Genomic DNA, 25,021 nt, shown 5'->3' on the forward strand with positions numbered 1-25,021 from the left:
GAGTCTGCATATGTCACCTCCACAGTACATTCACGACTGTCCCGGTGGAAAAGTAAAGCTTTTAAAAAAATATGACGGTATGCCAGTAGAACATGCTTAATTGTTATCCAGATTACTTGAAGCATTGTCGGGCCCAGTAGCGGTGGCAACATTTGCCGATCACACTAATGCAACAGATATATTAGTACATTTTAATAGTGTAGCAGATTCTATGGCAAACAAAGCATTGTACATGCATGAGCTATTACAAGTACAGTTGACTGAACCCTATAATGCTATGTATCAAAAGCAAATAATAGAGTTGCAGGATCATGCCCCCCAACATCAGCAGGAGCTGTGGATTATGAGAGTGTGTGTTTTGATACCCAGTGACCTTGTACGTATTACTGCGAAACCTGTTATGACACTGGAGCTACTGACAGTTGCCCTTGAGCTGCTGCACTATCATACACACACACCAAAGGAATATGTAGCAATAGATTTAAAAGAAGAGAGTTTTTTTCTGATATAATAGAGAGGAGGTAGATGTCATAACAAATTGTGCAGTGTGGCAAAATATATTGCAGAACGCACACTGAAAACAGTGAAAGCAACATTGCATAACCCATGTGGGCCCTTTATCCATTTGAATATCAAGTATGTCCATATGTCAAAAAAGGTGTAGGACATGTTGTTATATATTTGTTGTGTTATGCCCCTTCTCCCAATGGCTTGAAGCGGGTTCTTGTACCTATTTTAATGCAAAATCAACAGTGAAATTCCTAGTACATGAAGTATTCCCCCCACAGGGGTATCCATGAAGTACTGTTCACACAATGGGCAGCATTTATTCAATGATTTTTTTCAAAACGATAACATCTCTATTGTGCATAAGACACAAAGGTTTTTTTTTTTATTTCATTGTATAACAATTTTTACAAAAAAGAAGAGAGAAAGTCATTCTGACCTTGAGTTCATATCCTCATTTAGTTCATTTACTTAGTTCATTTCCTTGACTTGTCCTCAGTCCGCCCTCAGTTAAAGAAGAACTTCAACGTGTTGTGAATTTAGCATGTCTTTGGGCATTAGACTTCCCAACACTTGCTCGTTCTGTTACAAGTTCAGAGCTTTAAAGAACAGTCACTCCGATGACACAGCGCCTGTTGTTCCCCCCGGACAACATTACCCATAGGTCATCCAGATCTAAGGTGGAGTAGTTCTTCAGTGGGTCTGCAAGGAACCGATGTCTTTCTGTCACCAGCCCTGTGCATTCAAGAATCAAATGTTTCGTGGATTCTATTTTGTTCTCAGATTTGCAGAAGCGACAGATATTCATTTCAGCTTGCTTGCGTATGGCCAAGATTTCACTTGTTTTCAGTTGATTTAATATGAACCGCAGAAACAATCGGCTTAACCTCTTATCTGGGAATTTCTGAAGATAGCCTCGTACCGCGTCTAACTTCATTGGAACACTTAGAATGTTTGCTGTCAAAGAATAAGTGTTAGCTACTTCTTGCATATTGATCCAATCCGCTTCAAACATTTTTTTCGATACTTTGTTGGGGTTTAGGATCAGTATCTCCACATTGAGGTCCAATTCCTTCAGAATGGTCAGATTTGATTGTTCCCACCTGGAAAGCATCCAGTTGTCACCATTCTGGATTTCCTTTCTGATAAGGTCCAAGACTTTTGCTTCAGGCGCGTTGATTACTTTCCGGTACAGAATGAGGGTTGCTCTCATTTTTGTTGCTAAGAGAGATGGTAGACACAGTTCTCTTCTTATTAAGGCGATTGGGGTGGAGTTCGCAAGACCTAGGACTGACCGCCAAAAATAGCTTTCATACTTCTCCCAGATGAAATCCGGGGCCAATGGCATTTCGTCCATGCCATAGATCAAGGCCGGAACCACCTTAGCCTTGAAGAATCTCAAGGTTGGAACTATCGAAAAGCGGCCGTACTTTCTATCTGCAGCCTTTGCTTGCGCGGTGAGGCTCTTCAGTTTTAATCATAGTGTTTCTTGCATGTTTTTTTTGTCTTTGTCATTACTTATCGGAATTCCCAGATACTTGAATGCTTTTACTGTTTCCAGGTTTTGACCTTCACAATGCCATGTGAATTTTTGTTTCCCCTTTGCAGACTGTCCAAGAATGAGTATTTTCGTTTTGTCCTTATTTAGCCTTAAATTGTTCTTTGCCATGAATGTTACCAGATTATCTAGTTGGCGCTGTAAGCCAATAGGCGTCAAATCCATCAGAATGATGTTGTCGGCGTACAGTACTCGCTCTATCTTAGAGCCTCCTAATGATGGTGGGAAGTGCCTGATCGTTGCACTTGATTTGCCGTAGTCTGCAATGTAGGAATTATATAGTGAAGGCGCCAGAGGGCAGCCCTGCTTTATGCCTCTTGATGTCTCAATTTCTTCTGATAGGCGCCCCTCGGCACTGAGACGAACTCGGATGGAAGTTCCTTGATGTAGTGCTTTTATTGGTTCAATAACTGAATCTGGGCACTCTTTGGCTTCTAGTTTCGTCCAAAGACGTTGTCTATTGACCTGGTGAAAAGCTTGGACCAGGTCAATAAAGACAACGTAGAAGGGAAGGCCGCCTTGTAAGACTTTGGCTTTCAAAGAGCTTAATAGCAAGATGTTAGTAGTGGTTCCTGAATTCCTTATGAAGCCATTCTGAAAAGGGTCCGCAAGATTGTTGGAGCAAATCCAGTTTTGAAATTAGTCTAATACAAGGGATGCAAAGACCTTCCCCATCACGTCCAAGAGGGCGATTGGTCTATACTGGTTTGGATCATCAGTGGCGCCTCTCTTGAATATTGGCACAATGTTGGCTTTCTTCCAAGACGATGGAACTTCTTTGGTAAGGTTACAATTTGAGAAAATTTTACTCATTATGCTGGCCCACAACTCTGGATGTTTTTTTAGTTCTAGGTTGCTTATGCCATCTGGCCCAGGTGCTCTTGAGTTATTCAGTTTCCTTAATTTAATAAGGATTGATTCCTTGTCGTCAGGGATGTCCCAGGGAGTTTTGTCTTTATGTCTCAGCCTGTTATCCACTGGATTTATGTTCGATGGTGGGATTGGTGCGAACAGCACCGAGAAGTGGTTTATCCAACGGTCCTCTCCTACATTATTTTGTATATTGTCATTGGTCTTGTTTATGGAACCTTTAATTAAGTTCCAAAAATCCTTCGGCTTATTTCCACATATGGCAGACAGCATCTGTTCGGAGTCGCTCTGATATAGTTTGTGCCGATAATGTATGAGCCAACTCTTGTAGTTCTGAACTGCCTTTGTCCAATTTGCCAAAGTTTTGTTAGAAGGTGACTTTTTATAGCGTTTTCTGAGTCTCCTGTGGAGGCGTCTTTTTTCTACCAAATCTTTATTATATGAATGTGGGTGACCTTTCTGTGCTTTAGTTGATTTGGCTGATGACATCAGGAACTTTGTTAGGAGTGGAGTGTAGTCTAAACCCTCCCCGTTCCTTCTGACAATTACCTTGTCCTTGTGATCAATTCGAAAATATTGTGCTTCAATTTCACGAAGGCCTTTTTCAGAGATTTTAACTCATTTTCCTCTCTCTGACGACTGGAGTGGTAAGGAGCACTTTAGAGGTTGAACGATAGACGGTAAGCCTTCTGTGACTAGAAGATTATGGTCACTGAACGCTGTTCGTACAATCTTAAAGGAGTGAATTTCAGGGAGGAGGTCTCTTGAGACGAATATGTGGTCTATCGTCCCTTGTTGCTCCCCTCTTTGCCATGTCGGGATCTGAAGGTTAGTCTGTTTACGATACCAATGGAGATTGTACATATCTCTGGCTTCCATTAGCTCGTCAAGGAGTTTTCCTCTTTTTCTCACGAGGGAGTTTTGATCTATAGGCTTTTGGTAATTTCCGATCCCTTCACACTTGGCATTAAAATCGCCGTTTATAATTGTACTGTGATCCGGGTTTTTTCCATAAGCCTCTCCCAGCAGGTTCTGGAGGATGAAGGTGAATTCCTCACTTGTTGTCAACTCAGGGTTCCAGTAAACATTTATCAAGAGGATTATACCCTATTTTGATGCAGTGGGAAATGTCTTACGTTTTAAGATTGACGCCTGGATCCAGTGCGGTGATGGGAGAATTTCCAGAACATCAACTCCAGAACCCGCTCCGACCATAGTTAAGAGTCCTGCATAAGGGCGTCCTGCTACACCTTTCTTTGCAGCCGTAAAGATGATTTTGTATCCATCCAGTTGCGGTTTGGTGGTCAACCATGTTTCTTGAAGACACATAATATCGAAATGGCCTAGGCTAACATCAGTTATTTTGGTTAGGTGCCAGAAACCCCTCGTGTTCCAACAGCCTAGTTTCAGAAGCTTCTTTGGAGATGTTTTCCCATCAATGGGTTCTTTATGGATTGACGAATGATAGGTCACATCGACCACTGATCGTGGCTACTGATTACGATGCGGGTTCCTGTCAGAGTTGGACCAGGACCAAGGCACTGTTTGTTTAGCCCCTGTTGCATCATGCTTGTTTGGTACTTGTCCATTCTGTGGTAAACAGGGATGCTTTTCATTTCGTATTTGTTGCTGTTCCATCCGGCCTTCTCTTCTTCTCTTTCATGTGCTTTATCGAATCTTTTTCTTTCCCCCTGGTTAGAACTGTGTGTTCTGTACGTGTCCGTTTTTTGCTCATTTTGAACCGGACGGGCATGATCCATCCTGCTGATGTAGTGAACACGAGTGTCTCTTTTCGATGGTTTAGAGGTGTTAGGGTTAGGTGCTGCCCTGTCCGCTTCTCTTAGTGAATCTGCTTGTTTATTCAAACATTTGATTTCCGCTAGTTCATAACCCAATCGCAGGAGACTTTCAGTTTCTTTCAATAATTGAGATTCGATGTTCTTAGAATTGAGATGTATATAGGAATAATCAGGTCTTCCTGACGTGCTTGGCTCCACCATCCAAAGGTCCTGATTTTGAATGTGTCTTAAGCTTGGGATTTGCGTTAGAATGTTTAAGATGTTAGTTCTGTTCAAGGTCACTCTGCCCAGCTTTGTGTTTATGTTTTTCAATCTTAAAATACAGTCACTTATTATTTTCTTGGATTCCATTTTTGGAGCTCTTTCAGGTTCTGATCTTCTGATAGTTTTAGAATTCGATTCCACCCAAGGAATCTGTTGCACATGCACAGTTATGTTTTTGTGACCCATTTCTTCCTTTGAGTTTGGGGTTTTTGTGTCGGACCTCGACTTGTTTCTCCGGCGATGTACTGGCTCAGGTGAGAGTCGGCCATTTCTCCAGATATTCGGGCTTGTTCTGTGCACTGGGTCCAGTCTCTTAGTGCATGTTGAGTTCAACCTTGGTTTTGATATATCGGCAAATCGCAGTTTTTGGTTTTTTGGGGTTTTCCCTGAAGACTTCGGCGATGATGCCGAGTGGTCCTGTATTTGGACTTTGGTCGGGGGTGCTTTATTACGAGTATCTATTGCCACTTCCGCCACTTTTCTCTTCAGGGTTTTCCTGGTGTTGTTTTCGTACCCAATTTCGTCGATGGTTATCGTACTCCAGTCTGACTGGTCATCCACCGTGAGAACTGGGTATGTCTTCTTTTCCTGGCTATTGCAGACTTCAGTGACCTGGATCTGGCAGACAGAAGTCCCCTGCTTTGGTTGAGGTATAGGAACTACCCTTCTTGCCGACGTCTTTGTCCGTCTCCGCAGAGCTTGTAGGCTAGAAACCCGGCCTTGCTTGTTATTGTCTTTCTTGGAAGTAGGATGGAGAATCGACTTTTGGTGAGAAAATATGCCGTAGGAAAAAACCATAGGGTTTTCCAGGAAACCTTTGTCAGACCTGCTCACCCCTTCAGCTAACTTTATATATGAGAAGGGGTTAGGTACTTGTTTGGTGTGATCTTCTGTGACCTCGCTTGAGCGATCAGCCTGAGAGACTTCCTCTTCTTCCTCTATTATCGCTATTATCTCATCTAGAGGATCCTTCAGTTGCACCGATGTTAATGCACCATTTTTTATTTCTTGTTGAGCTGCTGTAGAGTCTGTCTCAGGATTGACAGTCGGATTTCTTTTAGTACGGTCAAAGCCTCCGTTGGCGTTTTAGGAGTATACGACAGCGTTGGAGTTCTTGCTGACTTTGTGGCACTGGTCCGCAGATGATCTTCATGCTTGGGCTCGGCTGATGATGTTAGGTTTCTTGTCCTTGGTGGTCAGCGAGGTGTCGTGAGAGGATCCGGCCCCTGTGGACTTCTGATCGTCTCATTTTCTCGCACAGAAGGTGACCGTTGATGGTTAGGTGAGTTGCTAACAGAGCTCTGCAATTGTTGATGAATTGGTTGTGTTTCGGCTGAACTTGTGCTTTCAGCTCCAGGTTTTACAGGGGATATAGAGTCACGCACCTCCCCGTTCAAGCATTGATCTTTTCTCGCTGTTGTTACAGTTTTGTTAGTGTAGTGCCATCTCAGTGCCGGCAAACTATTTGCCACCCTCTTTGCGGGAACAGAATCCGAAAGCCTTGAGGGTGTAGTAACTTCTTCTACACAGCTTTTTAAAGATGTCGTTTCTGTTTCTATTTGCGAAAAACTTTCCAAGATTTCACTGTCCGACAACTCCTGCTGCATATTCAATCGAGTCTCTAATTTCTTTTAAAGAAATCGTTCATTGCTGTCATGGTAAAAGGCATGCCAGGTCCGTTCTTCGGGCCCATTTTTTTGCTTAAAGGTACTTTTGGTCTTAAGGTCAATCTTCTTCTCGTCCTGCTAGGGTTGTGTCGATGGATTTTGATTAACATAGAAGTAGGCTGTTTAGGCACTGCCTCAGTTTGAGATCCTTGTTTGTCTTTTTTTTTTACTTGGGTTCCCACCCCTTCATGCTTTTTTGACGTAGTATGGTCGGCCATTGTTGCGTGTAGATTTGGTGCACTCGAAGTCCCTGGTTCACAGCAAAGGTTGCCTCCATCTTGTAGTTTACTGGCGACAGAAGCATGCAAACGATTGTCAGTTTTAGGATTTTTCAGCCCTAGGATGTGTCCAGTGTGTCCGTTGTTAATGTCCATTGATTTGGCGTCCTTAACAATGGTCTGGACCTCAGTTGGACTCTCCAGGTCCTCCCACACCTGCACACTGTGGACTACAACGGTGCATGATGTTTAGGATGAAACATGCGTTGCATTTGTCAATCTGTCTTTTTAACCTTTTTTGAGGATCGTTGGAGTCGTAGTTTGCTGCGTAAGGTACGCCAAGTTGCTGGCCCCAGTCAGGCTCGTATCAGTATATTTTTCGATTGCTTGATTACTGGGGGTGTTGTTTTCCAAACTAGGAATTTCGTTCAAAGTTCGTCTCTCTAAAGCTGTTGAGCTACTCGAAAGCCCCATCCCCTCTTCCACAGGGGAGGTGAACAAGAGTTGAGAGTGTTGATCGGCCCTGTCTGGAGAAGCCGACTTCGAGGGCGCGGGCTCCAGTTGATTTTGTTGAATCTCTAGAGAAGACTGCGAACCGGGTAAGGCCCCAGACGGCCTGGCAGAAAAAGACTCGTCGCATCTCGACAGATTCATCCTCGCTGTCTTCGCTGTCTTTGCCGGGAAGTCCAGTGAGAGGTCAGGCGGGTCTGATGAGATTGTTCGCTTCGGTACCCGCTTTGGAACCGAAGACTTCTCGCACCTCCTCTTCAAATTCGGTTTCAGAATTTTTGCTTCCTTCGGTGCTTCCTTCAGTGGCCGCAGAATGCGGCGGCTGGACTCCACCTCAGGAGCGGGCGGGCAGGTAGAACTGGGAAGCGGGGGGGCTGGTGGGAAGGCTAGCAAGGGAAACAGGGGACAGGGAAGGGAGGGAGCAGAGAAAGATTCCACATCCAGGGGAGGAAGAGGAAGGAAGGGAGGGGGAACGGACGGGGGACGACGTCATACTAGTCCGGTTCCTGGTTCAGTACTAGACTGTACTGAGCGAAATTTGCTGAGTCCTGAGTCCTGATATTTGCAATCTAGTTTTGCTCGAAGATGTCCGCTGTCAAGTCACGGCAGGAAAGGTGGTCAAGCGAAATCACAGATCACACAGTAAAGAGGCTCTCAGCACATGCAGGCAGGCAGACTCCCCCACTCCCTGCACCGGTCTGCCAAAGTCTGCAATCACTCTGCAGCTCACTCCACGCCCGCTCCGCGGCTAGATTGTGTTTTTGGAGTCTTGGTGAGCTGGGTAAACGAAGGCCACTGAGAAAGACTGTGGGTCTGCTGTGGGTCTGCCAAAGTCTGCAATCACTCTGCAGCTCACTCCGCGGCCGCTCTGCGGCTGGAGTGTGTTTTTGGAGTCTTGGTGAGCTGGGTAAACAAAGGCCACTGTAGAAAGACTGTGGGTCTGCTGTGTGTCTGCCAAAGTCTGCAATCACTCTGCAGCTCACTCCGCACAAATTGTGTTTTGTTTATCACCCATAAGCCAACAGGTTTGTAGAATGCCAAAACTGTCTGCTTTAAGAGTGCCTTGGGACACAATGCATTAGCTTGAATAAAAATTGGCTGCACTGCTTTCCAATTGCCCTCTTTGCACTGTGAAATCAACCAAGCTCTGCCACGCATTGTGCGCTGCATGACGTTTTAACTGGCAGAAGAATGCATGCTCCACTAATGCCTTCACATGCATGCTTAAATGCTGAAAAGGCTGCACACATTTTATGTGATGCATTTCATGAATATGTTACGGCTAACAACAATTATATTAAGTTCATCTCAAACCAGATACAACCTTGACAACAATAGCTGGCAGCAGCTACTGGAGAAGAGGAAACACAAACAGAAGCAACACTGCTGCTACTAACACCTCGGCTTTAACCAGGGTACCGGGTATTGATTAGGAACTTTGTAAGGAAGTGGAATAATCCTAGAATGTAGGATAATTCATCGTTGATTACACCACCGCGACTGCATTGACAACCCAGGGTCATAAGCAATGGGTCCATCTTTCCAACACCAAGAGAGACAAGAGCAGTTCCCCCCATAGCAATGACAAAGAGAGCTGTGAAAAGGAAGTTTTGTGAGATATAATATAACTGTTTCAACCCTCTATGCAACCAATTATTAACAGAGACTCAGAAATTGTCATCACACAGCACAGAAAATGCAAACGATTCATGGACCTTTTACCTTGTATAGCATGTATTCTTGTCTTTTCTTTTTTTTCTCTCGTTCCTTTTTTTGGATGAAATACCATTGGTCGGTTGCACAACAAGGGGTTAATGATTTAACATTATTTGAAAACAAAACTGGGAGAATTACCAGGACAACGAAGGTGTTCTTTGACCCTGAAAGATTTGAGCGAGGTACACATGATGGATTCTCTACTGAGATTGAAAATATGTGGTATAGCCACATGCAGGTTGTGAGAAGAGAGAGATAGAAACAGGCCAGTTATGTGTGCTCTCTCATCCCCCTTGCCAGCAGCAAACACAAGACTGTCTATACCACAGGAAGTAAAACCCAAAATGGCACAGTGTCTAATTAATCTTTCCCTATGCAAGAGGGGGGGATTATTCCAGGGATGTTGGGTGTTTGAAAAGTCTGAAGAAAATTCAGTATTTGTTAATGACTTTATGAAAATAAAGAAAATGACAGGTAGATCAGGAAGGGCCACACAGGGGGAAGTTACATTTAGGACTGTGAGTTTAAAAAAATGCACAGGTGCACAAAGGAAAGTACTGGCATTGTGCACACTGAGACCATAAATGCACATAATAGGGGATGGCTTTCATAGAGGGAAATAGGAAGAAGGGATAATGGTATGCTTAGCAGAAGCAATGATTGGATAAGCAAAGGAAATGGTTGCACACTTGAACAATATATGCCTCGCTGATTGGGGGCAATATGCAAAATTGTTTACTTGGATACATACAAAAAAAGAACTGTTTCACATCAAACGTCTCATACACCCTTCTTTATGTTTCAGATATAACATAACTATTCAAGTGGGAATGAATACTGGGTGTAAAAGAATAATGGTCATGCCAGCCTTCAAATTGGGAACCACAGCCATCATAGAACATTATTGGTCCTGTTGCACTCAGGCCTACACACAGCGCCCACCTGCTCCAACCAAATTAAAGGGGCTCTTACACATTAACAACTCTTCATTCACTGCCATTGGTAGTGCCACAAAGCCACATTGTTTTGATCGCCAAGCACCCTGCCCTAACTAATGTGACCTATTAAAAAAAGGTAGTAGCTCTTTGACATTGCAAAGGAGTAAGAGAGGTAATTACAATCCTCTTTGGGCAGTGTGGCAGCAATTTCTACAAAGTACCGGCTTTGCAGCAAGGCCGCTGTCTCCATTAGGTCGCTTTTAGTGCTTGGAATTCAAGCAGCTACTTACACTAAATTGGTGAAGATTAACAGGGGGGATATGCTCCAGCTTGCTAATACTACAGAGAAAGGACTGAATTCAATCAAAGAAAAGCTTAGCGCTGTCAGATTAACCACTCTCCAAAATAGGTGTGTCCTTGACCTCCCTACAACTGTGGGAGGAGGTGTGAGTGCAAAAATCAGCACAGGCTGCTGTACATTCATGTCAGAAAACGATGCTCAATACGGCAGCCACACAAATGGTATTGCTGCCCAGCACACATTGCACACTACCATGGTGAAGGAGAGTGATCCTGTTGTTGATTAGAAGGCTGTTATCATGTAATGTTTCCTGGGGCCTTCTTGCCTGAGCAACATTTTTAAAGTACTTTTTACCATCTGTATTGTGTTACTTGTAAGCTTCTACATTTTACAAGTTGTTTTATGGTATTTAAAGGGGATTGGGAAGAAGAAAGCACAAGTGCAAATGTTGTCACTTATATCAGGATCTTATGTCACTGTGCTCATGATACATACATATACACAAACAGATACATAGAACGGGGAGAAGAAATTACACATGGTAGCAATAGATGGACCCATTGGGCCCCCTGACACGTGTTGTACCCTCCCCCAGACCGTAAAAGTTATACCCAAAACTGGGTAGAATGTCATGCGGATGGAAAATGTTGTTTTATTACATGTCCCCCAGAAGAATATGTAGCACACACAGGAAGCTTAAAGGGAGTGTATAGGGCATTGAATCCAAACGATGCCTATTGTAGAATGATGTGTGTTGGTTTATTGGTTAGTAAACTAACCAAAGGGGGGAGTGTGATGGTGCAAATGGGACAAACATCAAGTCACGCACCATCCAGAATGCACCCACAACGTGAAGGTAAATATAAGATAAAAACTCACTTAAATTAATGGTTTTAGGCCTTTTATCTGCTGGTACTGTTTTTAAGAAGCCTAGATACAGAAAACACACTAACACAAGTAGAATAGAGACACATGTCTCATCTGTTAAAATATTAACACAAGTAGAATCTAATTATTTTGCAACACTACAGGTAGTTGTGCCAAATTGAGGGAGTTAGGTTGCAACACACTCTTAATAGATCATGTGAAATATAGGAAGCTGAATAGAACAAGATGAATACAAAGAGATACATACACAAATAAACCGTATTCCTGATGGATTATATTGTAGAACTGAGAAGATGTTCTATCATTTTGCAGCAAATGCCCCGTTACAAACTGCCCAACATGTTATTTTAGAACTTCCTTGCCAGAGTGCTTAGATTTGTCAAACTTCATGAAAAACCCATTCTTGCCTGACAGTATGAGGCAGGCAAGGTTACAGTGGAAGGGAGTACAAGATAGCATGCAACAGAGCAGAGAAGAGATCTTATTCCCATGACATAATAGTAGACATGTAGCCAAATGATAATTGAATAAACATACAAAATAAATATTGCCAAAGACACTAAAGTAGGTTGTATACAAATTCCACTCTATGGACAACTAGTATCACCATTCTCTATCCTAAATATTGTAAAATAGAAGAATTGATCCCTGGCCTTTAGCCCCATAAAGACTGTTTTTTATTCCTTGACCCAATTAAAAGTTTATGCTCCTCCGTCGGCAGTGAGATTCAAGACAACAGTTGCTAACTTAAATATTTAAGGTTGGGGAAGTGTTCTAGGACAAATGGGGTCATGGCATGAGACGTTAGATGAGAGTGTCTTTTGGTTCTTGAAAGCAGTGGTTGATCTCTCTATTCACAGTCTGTGAATCAAATATTAAATTACACTGTCCAATGTCCCAATTGACCTCTGTCAAAAATATTTGAAGGAAAGAACAAGCAATAAAACAAGGAGTGTACACCAAGCAATAAGTAATGCAAATGTATTGGATCCAAACAGCTGGGAAGCATGGTTGATACAGCCGTGTGGAACTGTATTGAATGAAGTGAGCTGTCAATGCCACCAACTGCAGCTGAACATTTCAAACAGAACTTGTGAAATGATCATACAACATTTTGGTTTAATTTTTAAGGCAGGCCCCAAGTGCTGATGTCATTCCCTAATATCCAAATATGTATTGAATGATCTTAATTGGTTGCTACACATTTTTTGCCATAATTACATTAACAATCCCAGTGACGTCACAAACCTTCTCAAACCACCCTTCAACTACGTGATTGTGCTGAACAGTCAAAAACATTTGTTTTGCCATTGGTTGGCAATGTCCAGTAAACACAATAGCTTGGCAAAGGGATGCCGTTCACACAGATCCGGACCAATGGTGTGTCCCACGGACATCAGCAAAGCAGCTGCACAATGTTGCACCCTAGGGACACCAACACCTCTCTCCGGTGATTGGCTTCCTGTCCTCTGCACCAATAGCCCCAACCTCATTGCTCTGGACCCCAGTTCCCTTCTCACGCCGTGCTTCCAAGTGTGGTCTGAAAAAACTATACCACACAGGGGTTGGAGATGAATTAACGGTATTTAATATCTATTTCTCCACCAATTCTCTTCATGCACTCGGGTGCCTCGCTCGTTAGCCTGGAAGGTACCTCTTAGAATAGCTTTGTTGTGGCTGTGTTCTTTTGGGAACCTTCAGCCCTGCAATATTTCAGCACTCTATTTCTGCTGAATGTTCAGAAAACACATTCTGCTTGTTACACAAGGGCACACAGCTCTTTTCTAATGAGCTGTCTGCAAGAAATGCTTTCTTGAAGTGGGTCTGCAACCAAAATGGCTTTGCCCATACTACAACCCCCACTAACACATCTTTCATACCTGCCCTGTGCACACTCTATACAACTAACCCATACTGCCCCGAAGCACCCACTCCTCTTTGAGTTCCACCCTGGGACTTTACGCGCTGCACCTGCTTCTATGTCATGTTATGCAAGCCGCACCACGTTCAATGGTGTCCTCACCCACGAAGTCACCCACTAAACATCCTTGACGTAACCACATTACTTGCACAATTGGTACATGTGCCACCCTTGGCAGCGTTGGATTTAGACCTTTACAACACTAGGACAGTGCAACATTCGATGCTACCTTAAGAGGTGCCATACAATGGCAGAGAAATATTCTTATCACTGTTCGCATGCACTGTGCAAACCAAGCAGATTGTGCGGTAATGATGTGATTGTAATGACGACTATATGTGGGGGAATGAAGAACAGTTTTTATGGAGCTAAATGCCAGATATCCATTCTTCTATTTTACAATATTTAGGATAGGGTATAGTGGTGCTAATTGTCCATAGAGTGGAATTTGTATACAACCTACTTTAGTGTCTTTGGCAACATTTCTACAATCCCTGGGTGGGATTGTAGATAATGAATTAGCCAATGGTAGACTCCAATGTATAGGGAACTATAAGGATTTTGAATAGTGTAGTCAATTATTATGTTAGAAAATGACACATGCATTTTTTTTATATCTATGCACATCTCTTGGGTTGTTGCCTTATAACCCTCAGCCTGATGTGGGGTCATTGAGTTTTTTGTATCTGGTTTAACTATCGGTCTTAACTTTTTTTATTTTTAACAAAGTGAATACAGCTGGCTTTTCTTGCACCTGTCACACTTCCTTATTGCTTCTTAATGGACTGTTTTTGTGTTCATTCCTTTGATGCCATATCCTTGTTAGCAATGTTCTTTGGGGACGTTATGTTGCCTCAAGTTTCATGCTTGTCTTTGCCTCCCAAATCCTCACAGTGGATCAAGTTTAGTACGCTGCACCTCATCTTATTCCTTCCCCAAAAGAAGGACAGTTTCTGAAACCGCTAAGCACACCCAGAAATGCTTGTGCCCTTAATAATTTAGGGGACATTTGCACTTGCACATGCATGCTCTGCCCGCAGCCCACAAGGACACACTGTTCTCATGCACATATGTGTTGCTTTGTGTGTTTTGCCATAGCAATTGGTAACTGAAGTTATAATACTAAATACACAAGCAGAAATTAGTGCAGAGTTTGAGCCTCATCACTGATCTCTCCATGAACTTTATTTGAAATAGACGTCTTTATTTTTGCTTCAATAAGGTGGCAAGCACTGTAATTAAAACTTTTTCACTCTAAACTCATTCATTACCGTAATTGAAATGATGGCATAAACCCATGGTTCTCTTATAGTGTTACATTTTTTGTGCAGCACAGGAAATTAATACATGACTATGCAATTCTGGAAAAGCATGTGTAGCCGTACACTTTGATTCATATAGTTTACAAGGTTTAGTATCCTTTCACTGACCAATGTCCTTTAATTGTACGTTTTTTACAGTGCAGCCGTCAAACAAATATTTTGTTTTTATTTTTGGGGCCTTACAGCAGTAAACCAGGAATCGGTCTCAGTTGACTCAAGGGTGTCTAGCCACTGCTATGTGTCCTTTCCTCAATTGAACGATAATCTCAGAATCAATAACCTCTATGGCAGCAAAGCCTTGAACAGAGTCCTCCGAAGGAAGACATTGAATAACTGTGCCTGCTAGGAGGGTTCTTTGACATTCCAAGGAGAAAGGATGGATAATCTGGAGGGTGTGATTCCATGCCTTGCAGGGCACAGCAACACAATATTTGAACTCACTTATTGAGAAAAGGCATTTACTCGCCCATCATGCAGTTGTTGCAAAAAAAAGCATGATGGACAGGTAGGAATGTGGTACATCACCTTGTACCATTATTTTAAAAAAATGATTTCAGACATTGGGGCTCATTGCAAGTTCGGGGGGTAAGTGGAAAAAGTGATGGTAACTGAATTACTGCCCCTTTTGCCACTACGCCAAATTAATGGTATTAGAAAATAGGTGCTATATCCACTGTTGGAATTAGCACTGGTGGAATTAAATTTGATGGAAATAACAGTACCAGGCTGTGTATCAAGAAGATACTTGGCCTATTGAAGGGGCATTCCTGCTGTCTCCACCTAATCAGACGGTCCCTGATATACAGGCCAGAGAAGGGTGGGAGATTCATTGTTGCCTGTGCCATGCTGCATAACATGTGCATCAGCCGCAGGTCCCATTTCTCCCTGATGACGCCATCCCCCTCCGAAGGGGACAACGATGCAGTAAAGTGTTGCCATGGTGTGAGCATGATGAAGGCATGGACGGCCATCTGGCGTGGCAGCAACTCATAGTCCATTTATTTTAGACACATTTTGCAGCATTTGTTTCACTCATGCGTACATAGCCACAAGATTCAAATAGTTCACTCTCACTCAAAAAGCATTGTCCTTGCATGTGTTCAAGTGTACATCTGATTAATTAATAATTGTGCAAAAAAAAACATACCCTCGACCTCCCTCAAAGCCCAACACCCATGCACTCCCACTTCCCTCAAACCCCAACACCCATGCCCTCCCACCTCCCTTGTTCCCCACATAATTGTCCAATCTCAAATAGTGTTGATTCCGTACGCTTTTTGGCATGGCAGGCTGTTCCGGCTGTGAACAGGCCACATTCTCCAGGAGCGGTGATGTGGGCTCCCCGGATGTGCTGAAGTTTCAGGAGGATGGTGCTGTGCATGCTGAGGTCCTTCACATTCTGGCTCACAACAGTAATGACATCCCTTGTCACTGACAATTAGCAACACTGCTGATCCATGGACAAGGCAATCCTGCTGGATGAGCCCTGGACAAGTCACATATTGCTTGCAGATGCTGTGACTGTCATTCTGCAATATCCTCTATTTGCACCTGGTGCAGTTCTGTTGTGTCCAGGCACTTCCTAATGGCATCAATGAATGCTGTGCAATATACTCAGGGCTAAAGACAGGGCTGAAGCAGGGGGACCTGATCGCTCCAAAAAACCTACATCTACTGGCACAATGACAGCATCATTGCTCCCTGCGTCTGTGTCCCACTGCTGATGGCATTGGATCAGTGACTCAGATGAGGAGGGGGATTCAGGGGGCAGTCTTAGCCTGTGGCTCCTCAACTATCTCCACTGAGGATGCATTTGGAATGGTCACTACAGTTGGTGGGGTTGCAACACTTTCAGCTGTGTCAACTGTACCGCCATCAGGTGGTAACCAGTAGTGGCGTGTGAACTACTGATGGAGGGGCCAGTATCCACACCTGTGGGAAGGGAGGTAGCGTGTCTGCTTGCTGCTGTGCCCTGTGCCAGGTTTGTCTCTCATGCTCATCTTCTTGCTCTTCCTCCCTAAGTCGACTGTGAACTTGTTGGAGGGACAATGATATGCTGTCAGTCATCATGCATGTTATATTATATCATGTTATGTTAACAAAATGTATTACATGCACGGTCACCCGAAGGCATCATGGCGCGAGGAAGAACACAGTGGACTAGAGCCTGGAATAGCCTGGTTTTCAAAAGACCACGAAAACAAAGGTGATTCTCAACCTGTCTAAGAGAGGTGGGCCATCCATTCCACAATTTAGCACCTGCGACTGAGAAGGCACGCCCCCCAATTCTCAGCCAGCGAAATTTGGGATTAACCACTATATATGCCTTGCTTGAGCAGAGAGCCCAACCAGGCGCAAACGGCTGGAATTTATCTTGCAGATAATAAGCACCTAGGTGGTTAAAAATGTTATGGACCAGGCATGAAGACTAACATTCAATCCTCTTTGCCACCTTGTATGTGGGCTATCAAGACAGTCATGTACTATGGTGGATGCATATTGTAGACACATGTGGTTTCAAGGTTTTTGTATGGACTGCAGGAATTGTTCATAATCTCAACCAGATATGGCATCTGTGTCGCACACACCTATCCAGATGTGAGCTTTACATTTCTATGGACAATGAGTTTTATGATGGGTGCTAACTGTGCATTGAGCAATTGGGTGAGCAGGGGTTATAGCCATGGTCGGTTGATCGTCAATGAACAGTGCTCATGCAAGGTGGGACTAGGGTCTGGTATATGCATGGGCTCATTGGCAGTTTGCTTTCAGAAATGGCTCTTACACGTGTTTGCACAGTCATTGGACTTGGGGTTTTCCAGGTGGGCTTTTTGGTATGTCAGTGGTGGACGTTGGTGCTGGTGGTTAACTTTGCCACTTGGCCATTTCCTGCACACAGGGGTGTGTTTCATTATTGCATGGGGTCACAAGCCCCTTTCCATGTAAGTGCATATCTATTTTCACACTGGCCCATCTTCCTTTCACACATGCATGTTGTTACAGTGCCATTGCCTACATTGCCATTTGGTAGGGAATTCCTGTGTGCATGTCCATGCTGCATGGGATGCAGATCTGGGCTGTGCATTCTCATGAGAGACTGGATTATTCATAATCACAATCCTGACTGTTGGCTCAATTTGGGCCCCTCCAACACTTTAAATGCCTTCCATGGGGAGGATGTTGCTGTCTTTTACTCCCATGGTGTGAGGGTAAGGTGCTGGCTCCACAGGGCAGACTCCTGTGGCAGCTGTCTCCCACCTGTGTTTGGACAGAGGATGCAGACAACGGCTTTCAGGCCATTTAAACTCTTACAGTAATTCTCACTATCACAAGGGACTATGCCCACTGCCACCTGTAATAGATGTTTGTCTTATTGTGGTAAATTTGGGATTTGGCAGTATTTTCTTACCATACAAATAGTGGTGGTAATTTGGTGGTAAATTAGTCTTGCACTTAGTTCGGGTTTGGCATCACATTATTTTAGTGACCATACCTTGTTAGGTTATATTGGTGGTAATTTTAGTGGTATTTTGTTTTGCGATAATTATTTCTGTGGTATAGTGGTGAGCATGGTTTTCTTCTTTATACTATAACCCCATCATAAAACAAAACTTTCCTTTCTTATTAGAATACCCCCTAGTTGTCTGTAGAGAGCTCCAGACCTATGCACTGTTACAACCCAATGATTTTATTCAGAGCACCACCTACAGTTTGTGGCTGGTATCAATGGCTTATATACATCCAGTAATCTATGTGTCATAAAGTATCACTGGCTTATTTACATCCAGTAATCTATGTGTCATAAATTATCACTGGCTTATTTACAACCAGTAATCTATTAATCAGATCCTTTCCCATTGGCATGCAAGGAAAGGGGCATTCATCATACCGCACACTTATCTGTTACTTTTCTTGCATTGGTGAATTGGCAAATGCACTACTGCACTAATATGAGCCTCCCCTTTAGACATCACCTATGTAAAATAATTCACAGCATGAATGAAACAAAATCCCAGTTGTTTTCATAGGTACTTATTATATTGAATTACATTTACATGTCATCAAGTCTTACTATGGGTATTTACAGCATCCTCTGGAATACAAAAGAAAGCAAAACAGAACAAGCAGTTCTATTTGAAACATAGATTAATGTTCCCACATTCTGAAAATGACAAAAATAAACACGCAATGACTTCCTGACTTCCCTGCCCTGTGATAAACCTCAGCCACTCATACGGCATTTCCCTTGGTCCTCACTTGGCACGTACATATCTTACCAAGATTGTTATTTATTTGAAGTCCCCAGCAAGACCTTGCTATTTTCGCAAATGAAGGCCCAGTGTCAGCGCAAAATCTTTCTGTATGTTATGTGTGGAGCACCAGCAAGATATCTCTCACAGCCAGTGCTCTAACCCCTTGGAGCTCCGTCTGTCTTCCCAGCCCAGTCTGAACTAACTTTTCTCCGCATTTCTTGTCCCAAGAAACCTTCTGTCCTTCCCTTTTGATATTTCTTGTCTGCCTATAATTTCCCCCAATCAGGTTAAAAAGAATGCATTCTGTATCAACCCTCATGTTTAGAACAATGAGGGCTTTAGGCCTCCTTGAAAAAATGTTTCATTCTGTTTCCAGCTGCATCTTTCCCTCTGCTCTCTACAAGCTAATACAGTTATATAACTTAATGTAGTCTCCATGTCTGAGGTATCCAAAAATATGGTGCACTTCATTATTTGGCCTGGCAGCACTAAGCTTTTCTATGCGTGCATTTCATTCTCTGCAGTTTCAAGTTGGGCTTGGCTGTGGTGTAAAACCTGTACTTTGCATGCCACCAACAACACCTTTACATGTCATACTAGCAAAAAAAAAAAATATATATATATATATAGCAGAAAGGGAGGAAAAAACGAATCGCACTCCCGCACGCACAAAGAAACAAATGGCAGGTTCCGTAGGGGGTCGGAAGAAACACCGCAGTCACAGTGAAACAAATTACTGATGTCTTTTAATGTTAATACAGAATAAAAAAAAACAAATGCATTGTGCAAAAAACAAATGCACGACACAAAGCAGCACATAGAGGACAGAACAGCAGGACGCCTAAGTTTAGCAGACTGCAAACAACGCGTTTCACGCTATACTGAGCGCTTGATCACGTGAGGGGGAAAGGGTTGGACAGTGATAAATACACCACCAACAACAGTCCCTTAACTATGTCAATGGCAACAGCTGCTACCAACACAAGAGGGAACAGGGGCGGCCATGTTGGAAGGGAGTGTGTAAACATGCTGAAACAGAGTAGAACTGACCAAGGTGTAAAACATAGTGTGTAACACCACAGTCTCCAAATAGGGAAAAAACCCTTATACATATATCAATACCTATATGAGGACCTTGCTAGACATCAATGCACATATTACTTATGGCAACAAATGTTACACTACATTTTGCAATAAAAAAATGCCATTACATTTTGGTAAACTATATATGTCCTTGCATATCCTCCTTTTCCAACAATTCTGGCTACCCAAATCCACAATAGGAGGAAACCCAAATTGTTTTTCTTTCTTTCCATTATATGAATCACAATAGAAAAACCACTGCTTAATCATAATAACAGTAAAACATATCCCAAATGGGTCCATAAGTCCTCATTATGTGCATTTGCATGTATAACTCTCTTTTCAACCGAAGTGTGTGATAATGAAAACAATTAAATAAAATAAATAAATAAAATAAATGACTAATATAACTAACTAAAACAAATAAATAAAATAAAAAACACATGTGATTCTCCACCACACTCCTGTTAAGTCCCATAGAATAATACTATGCTTCATCAGGAACACTGTAGAATTAAGTTCAATTCACTACTCTTCTTTTAAAAACGTTTATCATTTTTATGATTGCATTTCTGAGATGTTTTGATCATCAATTTTTCGTCATCTGGTTCATTCGGTGAAGTTCTTTCATCCTGGCACCCTTGAATGCTTTTCCATAGAAGTCATCTCTTTGGGCGTCCCTGTTACTTTGTCTTCACCTCCATACTTCAGTCCGGAGGCTTTACTCGAGCTTCATCCCGTGGACTTCATTACTCAGACATCTCTCGTGTCCTCCGATACTGCGATCTCCGACCCCAAAACATTCTGCTTCAGTTTCTCATTTCTAACTAAACACATGTTAGAGAGAAAACAAAAATATACATAAGACACCATTATACATCAAAAATATATTTCAACATTGTACCATAATAATTCAACCTGCTTCAGCCCCTTATGTCAATGCTTATCACCTATGGTATTTTCATTTACATTTATCTCTACAATTATTTTAATTTTTTATGGCTTGGGACACTATGAGGACAGCCACTGGGTCTTCCTTTCCATGTCTTCAGGTCACTTAAGCTGTTTCTTCTTGCTCAAGTCTCCTGATTTTATGCTTGGGATGACAGGGCTTGATTTGGTTAACATGAACAAATTGCTCTGTCACTGTTTCACCTGCTGACTTCAATATTTTGTAAACTACTGGGGACTGTTGGGTATTTTGTGTAGATTTGGGGCCTGGCGGTATTTTCTTACCGCCAAAAATAATTTAGCAACAATCACTCCTTGTATTCAGATTGGGCCATGTACATCAATAATACAGTGGACATGCATTATTTCAGCACACAGACATGTGTGGTTGGTATGCGTGGTTGGTATGCGTGATTGGTGGTATTTTGGTGAGCATAATTCCTTTGTTTTATTTGTGGCCATAATATCCAGAACCCCTTATTTTTGTTTAGATTTTTCGTGTAATCACTAGAGAGACCTCAGGCTTGCATTTCAGGAACACCTCATTTTCATTTTTAGTGTGCCACCTGGGCAATTTCTCTCTGTCTTATCTACGGCAGCGAGCTATCATGTGGTATTCTTCACTATCTTATATACGGTAGTGAACTATGTCCCGGGCCTCCCTTTCTGCCGACTCATAGACCTCCGGCAGACTACAACACACACAGTTAGTTATAATTGCTCATACTGAATTACATTGTGCACACGGCTGCAGCAAAATCTTATGTTTAGCTACCTTGAAAATGACAATTGCACTGTCTAAACATCTCCCCACATCATCAGCACTGTATTGGTAAATATAAAACACACCACCCGTCTGCTTTCAGATATTTTTGTGTATTATAAAAGTTGCATTTAAACACGATCTCACTCTTTACAGAAATAAATGAAATAGCACAGTAACAGCATTATCTGTGATACACTGAAAAGAGAGTGGCGGAGACAAGAACTCAATTTGCAACATTAAACACGTGAGTAAAGCACAGGAATCTCCTTTCATACACTGACTGAATATTCTCGTACACACTCAGCCCCCACACCTCAGCGAGATAATTACCAGGCTTATTCAGCATGTAACTTCTTTGGCTGTTCGCCTTCTGGAGGGGTTCACCCAGCAAGGACAAGCATCTGCCGTCACTCGAACTGGGACTTGTTGACTGGAAAAGCCAGTCTCTGCAACCAAGTTGAATCTGCTTTAGGAATCAGGCCTCCCCAGCTGTCAACCCTGTCCTTCTTCGAGCTGTGTCAAGATGTCTCTGCCTTTCTTCCCCCAGATTCTGCAGCAAAGCACTAGTCACAGCCTCCAACATGATGCTTGATGTGACATGCTCCAATCAGAATCAATCATGTTCTATCCTCCTACTTTTAACAATGGTTCTTCTTGTACAGTTGCAACTGTAACAAGCTGATTTCCTGCTTATTCGAAGTCTTTGCTTCCTGCAGTTACTGTGGACAGAGCACAGGAAGGCAAAGAGAAAAGAAAAAAAAAAAACTTGAATGTGTGTTTAAAACTGATTTTCAGAGTCTGCCTCTTTTTGCAGTGAAGACACATTCTTTTATTAATGAGTTATAATTATTAGTCTTGTTAGTGAGATTAGTTTGTTAATTACCAAATGTGTCTCTTGCAACATAGGCATTTCAGGGGAGAAATGGTGTGCATTTTGAAGGTACAGATGTGTGCTTTAACTGTGAAAAATGTATTTGCATTTTATATGTAAAAATCTTTTTTGACTGAATAGGCTGCCCTTACTTATATGTCCATGTTACACTGGCAACACATTAGCTTGAAACAATTGCATCATAGCAATTCACCAAAACCCATGCAGTGGTGCTGCATAAAAAGAAACATGCTACACATTGATCCTGTGCAGTAGTGCTGTACTCTGTGATGTAACACGCCAAATATCCTTACAGGACACCTTATCCACAATCTAAAATGGCCCTTGCCAGGCCACAAGACATTTAGAATTTTTATGTTTACCTTTTCCAAAATGAAATGTATATACCTGATCCCCTACATTATACTCTTCCATGGACGTCTTTCTATCATAACATGACTTTGCACTATCAGCAGCTCTCTCCAAATTTCGCTGCACCAATGCAAATGCATGTTGTAAATGCTTCCTCAATTCTTCCACATATTCGTGAACTGTATATGCATTTACAAGTGTCAGTTCATGTGTCCTGTATAATAAATGTTGTGGCAGTACCATTTTCCTTCCTGTTAATACCTCATGAGGACTGATAACTGTTGCTTTGGCAGGAGTCGATCTGATTGCCATCAAAACCAGGGTTAATCGTAAATCCCAGCTGGAACCTGCCTCCTCTACAAACTTTTTTAATATCTCCACAACAGACCTGTTGCAACGTTTAGTATTTCCAGAGGAGGCGGGCCGGTACGCAATATGCAGTTTTCTTTTTACCCCCATTATCTGCCACACCTCATCAAGGTGCTCGTGAAATGACTTCCTCTGTCTCACTCTATTCTTTGTGTTAATCCAAATCTTGAAAATATATGATTTACCAGTAATGTAGCTGCAGTTTGCGCACTACAATCTGGTGAGGGAATACACTCTACCCATTTCGACATCAAACAAACCATGGTCAAAAGATAACAGTTCCCCCTACTCGACCTTTTTACAGGCCCTACATAGTCAATTTGCAAATCTGACCATGGAAGGGTTAAGCCTCTTTTCATCAGTGGAGCTCTATGCATTGGTGAAGCGGGTTTAAAATTGGGCACATACCAGGCATCCCCTAGTATATAATTCCACATCTTGGGACATATGTGGCCAGTAAGCATTATCTTTCAGTATTTCTAAAGTCTTTTGTGAACCTTTGTGTCCTGCAGTTATTGCATCAGGTGCATGATGTAGCATTAGCCCTCTGAATGAAAGGGGTACCACCCATTGTATCTGTCCAGTTATGGATTCCTGATCATGAGTCCATCTTGTAGTCTAATTCATTTTTTATTCTTTAATAATACCCTCAACTCTTCTTTCCCTGTACAATCATTTTCAGTTAAAGGATTTTGTTCGGGATCCACCAAATGATTATAATAGATCCCCAATATTGGATCATCCTTCTGCGCCTTAATCAGATCTTGATCTGGTGTATCATAACTCCATTGCACTACTGGTTTTTCTATCTCTTTTGGAGCCTTAGAGCGTGTAACTGCATCTATCTGTATTTCACCAATTAAGTGTTTAATGGGTAACAACTCTCCCATAACAGCCCCAATCTTGGCTAATTGATCTGCTTTATCAATTCCCTCCTTATCTTCTCCTGGAGTTTTCAAATGCCCACACATTTTCCTCCAGTGCACTGTTAAATCAATTTCTGACACTAATTTGTCTATACCCTGTATCATTTTTCCATGTTTGATGGGCTTTTTATTATATGTAAGCATGCCTCTTGTTTTCCAGCTAGGCAAATACCCTACAATGCTATTTCGCGCATAATCAGACAATGTCACTGAATTTATTATCAACTGCAGTAGTAATTGCATTATAAATGGCTGCCAATTTCACTACCTGACTACTCCTAGCCCCAATTCTCATCCCTATACAAGGAATGTACTCACATTTCAACCAGACATTTCTTATCCCTGATACCAACTGTTTATTGCTGTCATTTTCAATTTGAAAGGCACAACCATCAACATATACAGTCGGTACATTCTTACATGTATTTTCATCAAAAGCTTTGTATGGTGATTTTTCAAACTCCTGCAAACCAGATCCTACTTCTATTTCATTTGATACACATTCTGCTGCACAGTCATGTAAATCTGCTAACCCTTGAGCAACTGGGCTCTTTCTATTTTGGCCATATCTCACTTCTACTGGAAAACCTTGCAATGCCAATGTACATGAAGTAATTCTGGACTGTGCTAGATTGCCTGATCTAATCCTTTTACTCTGTAAAAACTGCAATGGTTGGTGATTTGTCTCAATGATTACCCTTTCCCCTAGAACATTGGGGAGAAAATGCTGCAACGCCCACACGGTGCTCAAAAGGGCCTTTTCACATTCATTGAAGTTGATCACAACCTGGGAAAATGCCTTACTTGCATAAGCAATGGTTTTATGGTTCAAATCATGTTTTTGATATAATACTGCTGACATACAATGTTCAGTAAAACCTATTTCTATAAAGAAATCTCTGTTTTGTATGGTATACACTAAACAGAGCACCTTAATGAGACATTCGTTCA

At 42.2% G+C, this 25,021-nt stretch overlaps 1 long non-coding RNA gene across 1 annotated transcript; it reads right to left on the reverse strand.

The window, feature by feature from the left end:
- Positions 1–19,459: 19,459 nt before the first annotated feature.
- Positions 19,460–22,229, reverse strand: LOC138473569 (uncharacterized). Its single transcript, XR_011268786.1, has 2 exons — positions 21,863–22,229; positions 19,460–20,642 (listed from the first exon to the last, which is right to left on the reverse strand). It is a non-coding gene; the product is annotated as an uncharacterized lncRNA (long non-coding RNA).
- Positions 22,230–25,021: the final 2,792 nt, after the last annotated feature.

The sequence above is a fragment of the Ambystoma mexicanum genome, chromosome 8, assembly GCF_040938575.1.
Source record: "Ambystoma mexicanum isolate Mex_15411 chromosome 8, UKY_AmexF1_1, whole genome shotgun sequence".
Classification (NCBI taxonomy): Eukaryota; Metazoa; Chordata; class Amphibia; order Caudata; family Ambystomatidae; genus Ambystoma; species Ambystoma mexicanum.